Source organism: Strigops habroptila, chromosome 8 (genome assembly GCF_004027225.2).
Source record: "Strigops habroptila isolate Jane chromosome 8, bStrHab1.2.pri, whole genome shotgun sequence".
In the NCBI taxonomy this organism is placed as follows: domain Eukaryota; kingdom Metazoa; phylum Chordata; class Aves; order Psittaciformes; family Psittacidae; genus Strigops; species Strigops habroptila.
This window is the reverse complement of record NC_044284.2, coordinates 61,943,526-61,957,391: the sequence shown is the minus strand read 5'-3', so window position 1 is coordinate 61,957,391 and position 13,866 is coordinate 61,943,526. Positions and strand designations below refer to the sequence as shown.

Below are 13,866 nucleotides of genomic sequence, written 5' to 3'. Positions count from 1 at the left end.
CTCGGGGCGGCTCCTTCGCCCCCCCGGTGTGCGCTGCCCGGGCCTGCGGCGGGGCCTTGCTGCGCCCCGGGGCCGGGCCGGGCCCTGCGCGGCGGAGCGGGGCAGTGCCGGCGGCCCTGCGGCCCTGGACGTGCCGGGCTCGGTCCGCTCGGGCCCGGTGCGCTGGCTCCGGCTGCGCCCTGGGCGCGGGTCTCGTCCACCTCAGGCCCCGCTGGTGCCTCAGGGGAGGCCGCGGGTACCGCTGCCGTGGGAGGGCAAACGTTAACAGGTAACGCGGGGAGCAAAGGGGATCGCTGCTCCGGGAAATGAGCGCGGTTGATGGCGTGTACACAGCACGGCGGCTCCGTCTGTCAGTGCATGCTGTTGGGTAATAGGGAACGTTACAGCCCCGGCTGTAGCCTCAAAAACAACGTGCTGGAGCTTCACTCGCTGTTCAATACCCGATGGCCAGAAAACGACTTGTTTTCAACACCCTGTTTCCATGCAGGGTGTCGCATGTCTCTGCTCCCAAGGAACAAGGGATGGGACAAGAGGAAACGGCCTCAAGCTGCACCAGGGCAGGTTTAGATGGAGCTGAGGAACAATTCCTTCCCCAGAGGGTGCTCAGGCACTGGAACAGGCTGCCCAGGGCAGGGCTGGAGTCACCGTCCCTGCAAGTGTTCACACCCCGTGTAGCCGAGGCCTCAGTGCCATGGGTTAGTGGTGGCCTTGGCAGTGCTGGGGAACGGTTGGGCTTGATGAGCTTAAAGGTCTTTTCCAACCTGGTTGATTCTGTGCCTCTCTGTCCTGCAGAGAACACTGCTGGGCCCTTGCAGATGACGTTTTGAGTGATGCCATTCCTCTCCACTATATTTTTAAGCCATTCAAAGCTGTAACTGATCAGCCAAATGCCTGAACACTTTCTAATTGTCATTAAAATTTTAAAATTAATCTGATTTTCCTTTTCCTTCCATACCTCATCCTGTCCCTGGGCTGCTTCAGTCAGTTTGCTGTTCTTAGTCATGGCATCACCTTCTAGAAACTACTGTGTGTTGCTTTTCAGCAGCTTCATTAAAATGCATTCCTGCCAGGGGGCTCTTTATGCATTCCTGTGAAGAAGGCTTCGTAGCGATAATTAAGCAATGACTAATATGTTTGTGAATGTAAGGATCCAGCACAGGCAGGAGAAAGAATTTGTAGGTAAAAAAGTTGTATATGTTATCAAAAAAATCACCCCCTGTCCTGAGTCCTGTGGTGGGGAGATGGATCTGTGCTGAACCGCGAGAGCCCAGGGAGGAGCAGGCAGGGTCCTCTCAGGGCAAATGTAGTCCTCGAGCACACCACAGGTACCTCAGGGGCAGGAGAGGGTCCTGCTAAATCTCGGGAGTGGTCTCTGCACATGTACCCCAACACAAGAGGGACGTGGAGCTGCTGGAGCGAGGCCAGAGGAGGCCCCGGAGCTGCTGCGAGGGCTGGAGCAGCTCTGCTCTGGAGCCAGGCTGAGAGAGCTGGGCTGGGGCAGCCTGGAGAAGAGAAGGCTCCTGAAGGGGAGACCTTAGAGCAGCTCCAGTGCCTAAAGGGGCTCCAGGAAACCTGGAGAGGGGCTTTGGACAAGGGCCTGTAGGGACAGGACAAGGGGAATGGCTTTAACCTGCCAGAGGGGAGACTGAGATGAGTTCTGAGGCAGAAGCTCTTCCCTGTGAGGGTGCTGAGGCGCTGGCACAGGGTGCCCAGAGAAGCTGTGGCTTCCATGGTGAAACCAGAACTCTCTTCTCTCAACAGTCTGAGAAGCTTGTAAAGAGCTGAAGATGAAAGGCAGAAAACACTTTGCAGCTTTATACAGATCTTTTGTGTTTCCTGTGGGATTTTATGTGAATTTTTGTGCTCTCTGTGGCTCAGGTGATAATGGGGAAGGAGAGAGTGGTGACAGAAACCCATGCAAAGCAGGAGAATACATTTGAGGAGGTCTGAACTTCAAAGAGGTGTTGATGGTAATGAAAATGCTGGGTGCTCAGCTTGCTGAAGGAGGAATTGCTGATGCAAAGGCTCGGATATGTATTTAAAGTGAGATTTGGGCTTCCTGTTGTTTCTCTTTGTTGGTAGGTTTGTTTTAAGTTGACCCATATTATTTCCCTGGATTCATAAGATTTTTAGTACTCTGTTCTGTGGATGTGTCAGAGGGGCAACTGTTCAGTTCTTATTTTCATGCTTCTTATTTCATTTTCCATAGTGAACTGCTGGACTTTCATAAGATACATTATCTCTAAGCTGCTGGTGTTGCATAGCAGTTTCCTTTATGTGATCTTCATTTGCAGGTTGTGTATTGGCTTATATTGTGGTAGACTTGGCAATGCTGGGTTAATGCTTGGACTTGGTGATCTTAAGGGTCTTTTCTATTCTGTTCTATGATTCTGTATTATTTTACAGGTTTTCCAGTAGATAGAGTCTGTATTCACAATCAGAAGATGCTGTCTGTAATACAGGTTGCTTTTACTCAGGCTTAAAAGGGGACTAAACATTCTCGTGGAAGCTGAATGCTGCTTGCTGAGAATAAAGGAAAATGAAACACTCTTCACTGCATCTCAGCCTCCACATGTATCCAAGTGAATGTTTATCACGAAGAGGCAGCCTCAGTCACTGGGGTTTTGTACTGGGAGGCAGCCTGGTATAAATAACAAATCCTGTAATTAGGAGCCAGTAGATTCTAATTGACTTATGTTAGTCCGGAGCGGAAATCCAGCCTTTCTCTCTGGTCATGGCGCGGAGCATCCTTTGTGTAATGAGCACTGAGGGGAAATCGAGTGAGGTGGGAAAAAAATAGCTCTTCTGAATGGATGCAGCCTCGTGCGAGTGTTTGAAGTTGTTTTTTTAAGTGCTTATTTTAGCAGCTTTCGAGCTGAGGATTTAGAATATATAGAGCAGCCTTTAGGGAAGCTGTTAATGTGGTTGCTGACTTTACCAGGAGCTGCAGCCCTGCCAGCAGAGATGAGATGTGCCATTTAAAGCAACACCAAAGCTCTCCGTGAAGTTTTGACTCCACTTTATTTAGAAACTTGCTGGAGTGCACCGGATGCTGGGGGAAACCAGAACACACTTTCTGGATTGTCAGACCAAAGGCAGCAGGTTCCCACAGAGCCCTCCTCTTCATGCAGCTTCTGTTTCTTATTTCGATTTTGTTTTTTAATACCAAAGAGCTTTTAGTGGTGTCCTGACAATTGTGGCCTGGAAATTCGTCTAAATTAAAGCAGGTTTTGTTTGTTTGCTTAGATGTGCCAACAGGCTCACACAGTCCCACAGCATTTTTCAGGGCTTACATCACCCTAAAATAGATCTGATCGATTCAAAACAAATTGGATAAAAGAAGTCATTTTCTTTGCCCACTTGATGTTATTTGCACCCCTACCAAAGGAGCAGCAGGGCCCTGGCAGGTATGCTGAGCACAGTGTCTGGGATTGCTGGTAAGAAGATTATTTTGGTTGCTGGAAGAAATAAGAGAACACAAGGAGTTAAATGAAATAAGAGAACACAAGGAGTTAAATGAACTGCTCTGAAGATATGAGACTGAATGTGGGAGAAGCTGAGAGCCGGGTCCTCAGCTAATGTAAGTAAATTTAAGTTAAGAGGGTGTATCAGATGAAGGGCTGCTCCTGCACTATTTAACTTATTTTGGATGATCTGAGGCTTTATGAATCCCCACATAAAGAAGGGCCGGTGTGTGTTACAAACTGTGTGAATAGTTGAGGATGATACATTGAGTCATGGAAGTTTTCTTTGTGTTAGTTCATTGCAGCTCTATGAGGCAGCAGCTGTATCACAACACCTATAAAGATACATATTAGCATCAAACATTTACCTGCATTTATGTATCACAAAGTTAAACACAGGATCACAGTGGGGTTTAACTCTAATTTCACCTTCACAGACTCTCAGTCCCAAGGAGAAGCACATGAAAACTGCTGGGAGAGAGGGAGGCTGCTTCACAGTACAGGACCATGTGCTGAGCTGCTCCTGTCGCTTTGCTGCATCACTTTTGAGGACAGATGTGTTACACCAAGTACTGTGAGATACCAGCCAGTGAGATACCAGCCACCACAGCCGTACAGAAAGGAGAGGTGGGTAAGCAAGGGGCTGGGTGCTCTGGAGGATTAACACAGCCCCAGAGTTCGAACCTCACCTGTAGTCCCAAGAGAGGGGAGTAGATAGGAAGGTAGACAGTGACAGGCAGAGAGAGATGTCCCATCCTCCACTGTCTGCAGAGGGAGCATCTGGACGCTCTTGTAGAGCTGAAGCTTTTGAAAGTGGCCACCTCTCTGTTTCTCATTCAGAGAAGTGTCATCTGCTGTTGGTGGCATGTCCTGTGCAAAAGTGAGAGGCTGAAGGAGGAAGGTGTGTGTTTTGGGCTCTGAATTTCAGCAGATGAGAGCTTTTAGGACTTAATCATTTATCTTTCAAGCAAAAATGCTATTATGTAGGGAATACTTCAAAAAGGGAATTCCCTAAGGAAGTAAGTACTATGCAGCTCCATTCATACATGGAAGCTCTTCTGTCTCAGTCTCTGCCCCTCTTCTAAAAATACTGGGAGACCAAACTCCTGGGAGAGATTAAAAGGGGATGAGGGAGAGATCTGAGAGTGACAGTCTGCTTCGTGGCTGTTGGATTTGGCATTTATCTCTTGCCACAAAGAGCTTACAAAGCCATGAATAATTACATGATAATTACAGCTATGGAAACATGGCTTATTTGGGGAAGACAAGGAGTGTGTGTACATTTGCTTGCTGCAAAATTACTGCAAAATGTGAGTTCTGATTTGTCTTACGCCTGCAAAAATGCACAGGAGGAAAGGAGCAGAGTTAGTCTAGTGAAGGCATAACCTGACAGTGTGTACGGTTCCCCACTGCAGGAGCAGAGTCTGTCCTGATCTGCACTCATACAAGCTGAAGAGAATAGAATTTGATTCTGAGAATCCAGGCAACTGGTGGTGATGTCCACATCAGAAGAAAAATAAATGTGACCTTCATGGGTTGAAATGGCAGAGCTGGAAAATCACTTGTTGATTGTACCTGTACAGTTACCTGAAATCACAGAATCCCACACTGGTTTGGGTTGGAAGGGAGCTTAAAGCTCCTCCAGTTCCAACCCCCTGCCACGGGCAGGGACACCTTCCACTAGAGCAGGTTGCTCCAAGCCCCTGTGTCCAACCTGGCCTTGAACACTGCCAGGGATGGGGCATCACTGAATGGCTTCTGAAAAAGCTGGTTTACAGTTTCAATATGCAACAACTATATAAAGATCTGTTGCTTCATCCATTTTAAAGGCCTGATCAAGAGTCTTTTGAAGTCATCAGAAAGCTTTTTATTGGTCAGAGGAGATGCAGATCCAATTGCAAACAGTTAGGTTGTTCACTGGTGTATTATTCTAGGCAAGTGCTGATTGATTTATTCTCCTGTGCAAACCTTTGGCAGTGAATGGTGACACCAAAGCCTCAGTCTGTGTTTGACTGTTTAGAGTCCCTTGAACATGGTTTTGTAAGGCCATTGCTAGCTAGTAATTGGTGACTGGATGTGGTTAGGGTAGTTAGATAAACATACAGAGGAAGAGGATGAATCACTGAGTAAATATAATATTGATGCTGTAGGAGCTGCTGTTATGTACAGCACATTTGTGGCATTGTGACGTAGTTGTTTGCTGTTGTCAGGAAAATGTTACTTGAAAGAGGAATGGAGTCTAAATGCAGTTCCCATCTGCATATCCACACCTTTCTAATGCATGTGTTGTCTTTGTTCAGACTCTTCACCAGTTGCCAGCTTTTAACATACCCCACTTCTTTCACATATCCCCTTTGAATTTGATCCCCTCATCTGAGGTCATATCAGAGATGTTTCCATTGCTGTAAATGTCAGTGGAGTTGCATCATTAAAAGCCCTAAAGTAGATGGTCTGTGTTAATGTATAAAGACATTTGTGCCAGTGAAACAGCATTATAGTTATTAGTGGAGCATGTTGGCAGTTTCAGTCAGCAATTTTGGCAGCCATGTAGCATAGAAAAGGATAAAAATACCATTTACTGTGATTTGCATGCCACATAACAAGGACAGAGTGATGCAGTACCAAAATCACAAAGAAAAGCCCTGCAAGTAGTTTTGTGCTCTGTCTTTTGCACTCTTCCAGGATGTTGGTGCGTGCATTAAATCTGCCTGAAGAGCTTGTGGGTGCTGGGGCACTCCGTGAGCCAGCAGCCCTGGGGTAACCTGGTCCATCCTTCATCAGATGGAGCTGTCAGCCTGTTAGGAGGGGAGAGGAACTGAGGCAGAGTCATCAATGCCAACATTTGTGCATCCAGGTAAAGGGCTTATTCATGCCTGCTTACAGTGTTGAGGATTTAAGCGTTAAAAAGGCCTAATTAGAAGACAAAGTAGATGTTTGATCACTGTTGCAACCAAGATAAAAAGCATGCATATGTATGTATGTATGTATATGTGTGTATATATATATATAAAATGATGTGTATATATATGCATATGTGCTGAAATGAGTGCTCCAATCCCCTGGTATTTATTTGTAATGAAAAATATTGGTTCAGAAGAAAGAAAGATCAATATTTATTTCAGAAGTACAGTTAGTACATGCCCTTTATGTGTGTGCATGCACATACATGCACCTAATTCACAGTTTCCAGCTCCCAGTTCCCAAATCCCTTGATCCCGCTCTGCCACAGCAAAGTCCTCATTTCTCAACAAAGCTGGATTGTTTTGGAATCATGGAAGACATTTTTTGAAGACAAAACCCTCCAAGTCTGAGCTTTGAACTCTGTGAGATCTGCTGTGATTTATAGAATGTCTCTATCTTGAGTTTGGGTGCAAAGTTGCACCAAGAAACTACATAACAAGCAACAGCACACAGAAAATTACACGAGCTATTGCCAGACAAGATACTGCAGTGATACCATAAAATCCTTCTCCAGTTGCTCCTTTCCTGAGCCACTTGGCATGAAACGTTATCTTGACTTCTACTTACTGTTACCATAAAAACCACAGGGGTTTCTTCTTGCTGCTACTTGTTTTGTCAAAGATCCAGTAATTGGGAACATGTGGATGAGGATTTTGCAGCAGCAGAAGAACAAAGGGCACAAACAACAATGAGAAGTGGTGTTCTGAAAAGCTGCTTTAGCATTTAGATCTATGGCAAGCAGCAGGGCTGGAAAACCACAATGGACTTACACGTCAGGTAGCTTATATTCCTCCTGCTGGTAACCACCTATGTGAATATTTACAACTAAAATGGAAACATGATAAAAAATTAATAGTCATTGCAGAACATTTTATGCAGTGCTTATATTTTTGTCAATCTTTGCAGCAAATTCTGTTGTAACTTCACACTGGAATTGTTTTATACTTGGTTTGAATGTACCCCCTTGCAATATTACATCATGGTACACTGCTTGGTTGTAACTTTAGTTATTGGTTCCATGTTTAGCTTGGTTTGGTGCACTCCACATTATGTATATGGCCTGTGACATTGATTGTGAAACACAGCGAACAGCCAACAATGCCAGAAAAAGAATCAGAATGAAAACTCAGAGTCAAAACACCCGTAAAGTCTGAAGGTGCATTTTAAAAGACTGGTGGAAGGGTTTTGAGTTCTCCAGCCTCCTGTGGGTCACCTCGGCTACGCTGGCCAGTGAGTTACTTGGATCATCTTCCCCCTGATACCCTCGATTTAACTGAGCTGTGGTGTGAGAAACATTCACTCAACTGCAGGCGGCGGCGCTGCAGGGGAGCTCTTCAGCTGGGCTGGAATGGGGACTCAGAGATCATTCAATACAGCCCTTAAAGCACAGCGATGGATAAAGCCTCCTTGAAACCTCTGTGCCATTGGATACATATTTTGAATCAAAATCTTTTTGAACTAGGGTCACCTCTGATTCCTTTGCAGCTCTCAGCCTTGTTGTTGCATAAAGAAGCCTTTAAATTTCACCCATTTTGTCTGACAAGATCCTTTTCTCAGCATTCAGCCTTCAGGACCAGAATTTAATCATTTAAGACGACAAAAAACCCTCACCTATCAGCGGGTTCTCAATTCTAATGGAGCCATTTTTAGCTGGTATTGTTAAAAATAAAGTAAGAAAAGGGACACAGGCTTTCAAATCAGAAGCAACCTGGTACTTTTAAGAAGCTTTTCTGGATCACTGAATGAGCAGTGCTGAAGAAATGGAAGGAAATCTAAATTTTGCCCTTGCAAGGTACTTTAATCCAGTATTTATAGCAACACTATAAAATCAGGACTGTCAGAGAAAGATCTGTAAGTGGAAGCTGGCTGGTGGCAGACCTGGCCCTGCTCTGTGACGGTAGCACATCGCTTCATTATATTGTCTTAGTTTCCTCTGGTTTTGGTGCTGGGATGAGAAGCATCTATGAGTGAGGCTGAACATACCCAGGATATGGAAGAGAAGAGATGGAGCACCAGGTTTCCTGCTGGTGAGTGGCACCGAGGGCTTCCTGCAGCAGATGGAGCTGGAGCTGAGTGGGTAGCCCTCTTTGCCCCTCCAGTAACTCCAGTCTGCACTGGTGACGTGAGAATTGCTGTGAACAGGCAGCTTTGAAATGTTTGTTGAGAGGGCATTACAGAAAGCCAAGAAACCATGGCTGGGATGTGCAATTGGAGTGAATTTTCCCACAAAACCCTCAAAGAGATTTCCAGCTGCAATGTTTTCAGCTTTGAAAACATAATCCAACTTTCTCATTTTTAGGTCTCTGACCACTACCCTCCGGTCTCAGCAGAACAGCAGCAGCGTTTAACAGCTTCATTAGTGCCAGAGTGATAATGATGTACCACAGGAGTGGCTATCTGGTACAATCAGGAGTTGTACCAGAGCTGCAGCAGCAGCCTGATTCTTCAGAACTCGGGAGCAACGTTTGTAAAGGTATGAAATTAGTGGAAAATATGTTATCTGAATCTAAGCTAATAGCAGTGTATTAAGAAAGAGAAAATGGGAGCCTGTGAGCTGGCTGCACTGCAGAGCAGGCAGCTTACACACAGTGGAGTTAGTTACAGCTACTCAGAGGAACAGTTTCACCCCCCACAGAATATCCTTCACAGAACAGACTAAGGCAGAAGTGCGAGCTCTTGGCTGGGCTGAGTAACTAATCCATGGAGAACGGCTTACTCAATGCTTCTGCTTTGTCTGAACGTGGAGTTGGATTATAACAGTCTTTGAAATGATGCATTTTCATTTCTTGCCATGCTACAACACAGTCAAAAGTTACTTGCAGTGAATTTTTGCAGTGCAGGGTTCAGAGCTGTGTGTTTCATGTTTATAATTGGCCAAATAATCCAGATGCCAGCTTCTGTTTTCTTTGTGATTAGTTATTAATGGTGCTTGTTACATTTCTACGGGTAAATGGAATATCTAAATATTCCCAGAGTTATCAGAGTGGATTTCAAAGCATGCACAAACAATAACTACAGTAAAAAAGCTTACAGAATCTTGCAGTATTTGCTGATTTATCAATGACAAATTACTGGCTATGTGTGAGTGACATAGGTGAGGATAATGGATCATCTGTTGCATTTCCTTCCTCCTGATCTTGACAGTAGAAACTGGAGCTGCTCAAGGGCACACTGCAAGAAAACCAGTTTCTCTTTTAGAGAAAGTTGGGGAAACAAAGAGATGTGAAGCTTTGCACATATTACAAACATTTAATCATGAGCATCTGAGACTTACACTTCTCAAGCATCAGGGTGGTTCAGTGATGTTATTTTATAGCAAGGCCTGTATAATTATAGTTTGAAGTCACACACACATAGTCCCCAGGTACCTGATTGATCAGTCAGATCCCTTAGTGACTATTCTAAATCTAATCTAGACTAATCTAAATCTAATCTGAATCTATTCTAAGATTCAGGCTGGTTTCTGAAGTGTAGCACTTCCAGAGCCTTCCCACCATCCTGCCTCTGTTAGGTCTCATTTTTATAATGATCCTTTAATTTCATATTTAATTATTGTCCAGCCTGGAAAGAAAGAGGGAGCCAGGGACAAGGGCTTGGGGTTTGCACCTTGCACTTACCTGTCTTCATAGAATCACAGAATCAACCAGGTTGGAAAAGACCTTTATGATCAAGTCCAGCCGTTGCCCAGCACTGCCAAGGCCACCACTAACCCATGGCACTGAGGCCTCGGCTACACGGGGTGTGAACACTTGCAGGGACGGTGACTCCAGCCCTGCCCTGGGCAGCCTGTTCCAATGCCTGAGCACCCTCTGGGGAAGGAATTGTTCCTCATCTCCATCTAAACCTGCCCTGGAGCAGCTTGAGGCCGTTTCCTCTTGTGCCATCCCTTGTTCCTTGGGAGCAGAGACCAGCCCCCTCCTGGCTCCATCCTCCTGTCAGGCAGTTGCAGAGAGCGATAAGGTCCCCCCTGAGCCTTCTCTTCTCCAGACTAAACCCCCCCAGGTCCCTCAGCCGTTCCTCATCACACTTGTGCTCCAGGCCCTGCACCAGCTCCGGTGCCCTTCTCTGGCCCCGCTCCAGCAGCTCATCCTCAGATCACCACCTCAGAAGCACAAAGGTTCCAACCATCTTTGTGCTCCCAAGATCTCAGCTTCAACATTTTTTATGCTTAATCATAGAATTATTTGCTTGTAACTTGGCCAGTCTGCATTGAACTCACATAGGGAGGTTGGGGTGAGCTTTATAACTTGCCTGTAAAGCACCACAGCATGTGGCAGCAGCATTCAGTCTTCCCCTGCACCCGCTCCCTGTCGCACACAGAGAACAGTGAAGTGGGCAGAGCAGAGGCGAGGGGCTCCCCCCCCAGCCCATTACATCACTTCGGCAGTGCCGCTGGTTATTTGCTCTCTGTATCACTGCCCCCCAGGGGGGCTCAAAGAAATCAGCAGATCTCCCCAGCAGAGCTATGAATCCCAGGCCCGGTTCATTCAGGCGCAGCGGGAAGGCCGGGGATTAACGGGAGCGGGAATGCTGTGAATTCCTGCACGCTCTTTCTTCCCCCGGCACAGTTGGTGCTGGAGACTCTGCCAGATGAAAGCGGGGCTGTCAGCATCCATCAGCCTGGCTCCCGAGGCGGCATTCCAGGGGATGGACTGGCCTCAGCTGGTAGCGCCCGTGCTGCTTCCCTCTGCCAGGTTAGATGCAGAAGGAATCCAGATTCCGGCACACCTCGCTCTTCCTGCTTTCCATCTGTTTTCTGGAGTTATCAAATTCTCTGAGGCAAAATCAGAATGGAGTTAGTTATGAGTGTTAGGCCACAGATCACAGAAACAAGGGATGGGAGAATTTAATGACAGCCCATCTTGTTCTTTTCCTGATCTTAAATAAGTGAGGGTTCTGTGCTGTAGCAGAGAAGCTATTCCCAAGGAGCTTTTTAGAGGGAATTCTGTTTTCTCTAGGATGTCATTGTTCAGTTACAACTTATTGTTGTAATTCTCCACAGTGGTAAAATACCCACTGATACAGCTAAATTATTCCCTTTTTAATTTTCTTCACAGAATCCCATTATACGTATTAATCATCTTCTGTTCTCCAGCCCCCAAAGCACTGTCCACGTGTGTAACTGTTACGTAGCTGTGCTGTGGTCACACACAAGAGCCACTGGGTGGGAGCCCACGTTCTCTATTGTGGCACGTTCATCTGATTGCAAACAGCAAACAAGTATCAGAAATATTGTGATAAATGAATGTAACAACAGCACAGCATGAAGCAGTGGCCCAGCAGCCACTTGTGTTGGAAGGGAGCTTAAAGCTCACCCAGTTCCAACCCCTGCCACGGGCAGGGGCACCTTCCACTAGAGCAGGTTGCTCCAAGCCCCTGTGTCCAACCTGGCCTTGAACACTGCCAGGGATGGGGCAGCCACAGCTTCTCTGGGCACCCTGTGCCAGCGCCTCAGCACCCTCACAGGGAAGAGCTTCTGCCTCAGAGCTCATCTCAATCTCCCCTCTGGCAGGTTAATGCCATTCCCCTTGGCCTGTCCCTACAGGCCCTTGTCCAAAGCCCCTCTCCAGGTTTCCTGGAGCCCCTTTAGGCACTGGAGCTGCTCTAAGGTCTCCCCTTCAGGAGCCTTCTCTTCTCCAGGCTGCCCCAGCCCAGCTCTCTCAGCCTGGCTCCAGAGCAGAGCTGCTCCAGCCCTCGCAGCAGCTCCGGGGCCTCCTCTGGCCTCGCTCCAGCAGCTCCACGTCCCTCTTGTGCTGTTGCCCCAGAGCTGGATCAGGGCTGCAGGGGGGGTCTCCCCAGAGCGCAGCAGAGGGGCAGGATCCCCTCCCTTGACCTGTTATTTTAGTTACTGTTTTCCTTTCAAACCTAAAACTCGCATAGCAAAGACTTGCTGCAGACTTTGTGGGCATTGTTTGAACACTTCCCATCTTGCTCCACTGGGATGCTTCAATCTGTCTTGCTAAAGAGAAGAAAAAGATTCATCATTCTTGGAGTTTGTTGTTTTAGGATACTTGATTCTGACAGCGAAGGCAGTTTGTGTGGCTCAACTGTGATGCAGACACTTGCCTCCTCTTGCTTGAGTCATCCCATCTTATTTTATCCAAGTTCTTAGAAATAACTCTCGGAAAGGTCAATCTTAGTTTAGTTAATTGGGATTTGGGGGGGTTTTGTAGGAACAATTTAGTTCCAAATAATTAACCTGGACAGCATGGCATTCAGGGAAGAAAAAATAACTGCCCTGTTCCTCTGCTTTCCTTTTAGGTCCCTGCACAGGTTACCAAGCTCCAGGTTCTCAGTGTGCAGTCGTACAACGTGTCTGCTCACCTTTTTACCCCTCCTGAGTGGCGAGCAACGAGCAGAACGTGTCTGGATTCCATCTGCACAGGATAGCTGAGCAGGGGTAATAATTTACTGCAGATACAGAGCCACAATCAATTAGAACGCCCCCAAGGGTCTGGAAGAAAGAGAGGAGGAGCAGTGAGTCATTCCTGAGTCATAGAGCCTCCCGGATTTATCCTGGGATGAGGTACTGGACGCACCACTCCTTGATCTGGTCTGTCTCGAAAGGACAACGGAGCCCTCCACAGCCCTGGATATAATTGTGGACATATAAATGCCAGCAGCAATCGTTCCCTGGCAGCAGCAGGCTTTAGTATGGGTGGTAAGATTAGTATCAGGTCAGTGTTTTGATAAGAAATGGTGAAAATAGATGTGGGGCAGATTGGTCTGGCTGCTCAGGCAGTCTGCAGGCAGCAGTTGTCAGTCACCCCTCTGCAAACCGTGGTATGAGTTATGGGAGCTGCTGTGGAGGATATTTGGGATCAGTCAGAGATCCCCACATTGTTAAAGTGCTGCTTGTGATTTTCCTTTCTCCTCAGTTTCTTCTAAAGGTTCTTTCTGCTGGGAGAGCATTTTCACTGCTCAGCACTGCTGGAGGCCCGAGGCTGCACCCATCTGCCACCCAGCGCCGTGGCTGCCCACCATGGGTGTGCTCAGGACCTTCCTCTGAGCACTGATTCCCTACGGCAGGGGAGGATGGAGGTTTCAGACCTCTGGCACAAACAAGGCATCGTGGTAATCAAAACCATCTGGGTTTATGTGGGTCCTTTTGAATTGGGTGGAAACCACCACTGGAGAATACCAATTGTACCAGAAGCTTTCTCAGTTGAATAAAACTCATGAAGGGGGTTTGTACCAGTCCTGTGCTCAGTCCTGGAGTGTACAAGGCGACAGGAGCAGAGGGATCAGGGAAGCCCTGCCGTATTCATAGAGCCACAGAATGGTTTGGGTTAAACTAGCTTAAAGCTCATCTCCACCTTCTCATCAGCCCCTTTAGGCACTGGAGCTGCTCTAAGGTGTCCCCTTCAGGAGCCTTCTCTTCTCCAGGCTGCCCCAGCCCAGCTCTCTCAGCCTGGCTCCAGAGCAGAGCTGCTCCAGCCCT

General features: G+C 47.1%; 1 long non-coding RNA gene across 3 annotated transcripts; it reads left to right on the top strand.

Moving 5' to 3' along the window:
* The first annotated feature begins 2 nt into the window (after positions 1-2).
* On the top strand, positions 3-13,622 carry LOC115611345. Of its 3 annotated transcripts, none has more exons than XR_003992542.1 (6): positions 3-268; positions 3,902-4,091; positions 6,147-6,318; positions 8,725-8,898; positions 12,687-12,825; positions 13,304-13,622. It is a non-coding gene; the product is annotated as an uncharacterized LOC115611345 (long non-coding RNA). The 3 variants fall into 3 exon arrangements; XR_003992543.1 differs by lacking the exon at positions 3-268 and adding an exon at positions 2,271-3,580; XR_003992541.1 differs by lacking the exon at positions 3-268 and having other exon boundaries at positions 2,271-4,091.
* Positions 13,623-13,866: the final 244 nt, after the last annotated feature.